Raw genomic sequence first — 2,419 nt, 5'->3', positions numbered from 1 at the left:
TGGGTTGAACGAGAAGGACGAAAGCCATGCTGGAAGTCACTAAGCAGATGATTGTTTTCAAGATACATGATTAGTTGTTTATGTAATAATTTTTCCAGTAATTTGGAGAATATTGGAAGAATTGCGATTGGGCGGTAGTTGGAAACATCAATGGGGTTGCCAGACTTGGGGACAGGGTGGATAAGGCTGTTTTCCACTTGGCAGGAAATACAGATTGTCTAATACACAGGTTTACTAAATGATGAGTAAGTGGTAGAGAAGTGCTGGCGTGCATTTTCAGAAAAGACATGTTCAAGTTATTTACATCAGGGGTATGAGAGACATTCAGTGAACACAAAATGTTATGTAAGTCAGCTTGTGAAATTTCTCTGTGTTTTTAGTAACCTGTCATTTGTTAGGGAGGAGGCCTTCTGTTTTAGGAGCTGCAGGATTTCAGGAGTCAACCAAGGAATTTTACTCTGTTTAATGGGAATTTTACAAGTAGTTATGTACTTTTGGCGTAAGATTTCCACTTTATTGTGAAAATTTGATAAGATGTGATCTGGATTTTGCAGAGACAACTCGTTACTCCAATCAGTATTGGCTACATCAGCATTAAATTCTGATAGTTTTGAGTTTGGTATTTTAGTAACACGATTATGTTTGTGAGTTTGTGGAAGTTTAAGACATTTCCTAACGACATATATAAGTGAATGATCTGAAATTGATGCCTCTATTGTTCCAGAGATACCATATTTACAAGGTTTGTTAGTGAATATGAGGTCTAAAATAGAGTTGTGTGTTTTGCCAAATCTGGTTGGTTCCTTAATTAATTGATGTAGACCAAGTTTTGTTGCTGTGGATTTAAGAGATTTGGATGAATTATGAGTCCAGTACAAGTTAAAATTGCCAAGAATAGTAAGCTCTTTAGTAGTAACAGATTTTAAGATATCTGAGAGCTGCATTAAATATCCAGTTCCTCTTATATTAGGAGGTTTGTAAGTGACAATAATTGTAACTGACATTNAGACCAAGTTTTGTTGCTGTGGATTTAAGAGATTTGGATGAATTATGAGTCCAGTTCAAGTTAAAATTGCCAAGAATAATATGCTCTTTAGTAGTAACAGATTTTAAGATATCTGAGAGCTGCATTAAATATGCAGTTCCACTTATATTAGGAGGTTTGTAAGTGACAATAATTGTAACTGACATTTCTTTTGATAAATGAACAACAGTTTAGCACCGATGGCGTTGAAAACCAGGAAGTCTGTCGTCAGCGTCGTGGGAACAGCAGGTTGAGGGAGATCAGTGGTGTCATCGCTCCTTCGGAGGCGAGATGGTTGATCCACAAGGACAGGCTCTGTGAGCTTCCAGGTTGCGAGGATCGGGTCGCCGCAGGAACAGGTCAGGTGATCTCGCTCAGAATTTGCTGCTGCCGTCGGATGGAAAGAATTGTATGGAATTTGGACCAAACCAGGGGTGTTTGTTAGCTCTCACAGGGCTAACAACCCTGTTACACAGCGAAGGACCCAGTTCAGCTGGTCTAAGGAGCGGACGGCTTTGTCCGATTGAAGTTCAGTTACAGATGTTCGAGAATGCCGCTGACGCCGGAGTATTTTACTTTTATGGCTTGTCCAGGCAGAACAGTTGTGTTTGTGGTGTTGAAAGGTGTAGAGCAGCATCAATGGGAGGAATGCGGCAAATCTGGTGAAAAGCAGACCTGCAGACGTCTGTAAGACCAGATTTATGATGTTACTTTGCAGCAGCGCTTCACAGCTCTGCGTGCCTGCTGCCGCCATGATGCCCATTGAATAGACTATATATATATATATTATACTTAAATTAACTCACACAAACTGAAGTCAGGACAGACGTGAATAATTTGGTAGATTTGCAATGCATTTACAGCACAAATTTGCCAAAAAAAAAAAAAACAGATTTAAAAGACCTGTGGACTGCTTTTGGAAGCCTGCAGATGACTGTGTGTGTGAGAGGGAGTGTTCCGGGGTCGTCATGGCAACGAGTACACAGAGGGAGCCGTGCGGCTGCGTCCTTCTTTCCCCTTGAAATACAAAGCTTGCATCTTTTCAACCGTTTTACTCAGAGTAAAAGTAAAAACACCGTCAGGATCCAGAGACGACGGACTAAAACTAATGCGTTTCATGTTTTTATGTCCATATATACATCAATAATCACAGAGGGAAAGAACAAGATCCAAGCATTAAACAATTATGTACTGCCACCTATCAGATATTCTAAGGGAATATTCATTTTATTTTGTTTAAACTAGAAGTAAACATGTCTTCCCCTCCCCCCAGAGCAGGGGGAAGGGGAAGGGGGGTCATGCTATGATGTCATGGTATGACATCATCATTATGTTATGACATCATACATAAAAGCATGTTGTCATACATAATATGACATCATGAAGTTTTGTCAT

General features: G+C 39.9%; 1 protein-coding gene across 1 annotated transcript in view; it reads left to right on the top strand.

Moving 5' to 3' along the window:
* Positions 1-1,147: 1,147 nt before the first annotated feature.
* hecw2a (HECT, C2 and WW domain containing E3 ubiquitin protein ligase 2a) overlaps positions 1,148-2,419 on the top strand; it is a 50,712-nt gene continuing 49,440 nt past the window's right edge. The window contains exon 1 of the mRNA XM_024286628.2: positions 1,148-1,383. The gene's annotated coding sequence lies outside the window, so the exon portion shown is untranslated. The remainder of the gene's footprint in view (positions 1,384-2,419) is intronic.

Source organism: Oryzias melastigma, linkage group LG21 (genome assembly GCF_002922805.2).
Source record: "Oryzias melastigma strain HK-1 linkage group LG21, ASM292280v2, whole genome shotgun sequence".
NCBI lineage: Eukaryota > Metazoa > Chordata > Actinopteri > Beloniformes > Adrianichthyidae > Oryzias > Oryzias melastigma.
The sequence above is the reverse complement of the archived record's forward strand: the minus strand, read 5'-3'. Positions and strand labels throughout refer to the sequence as shown.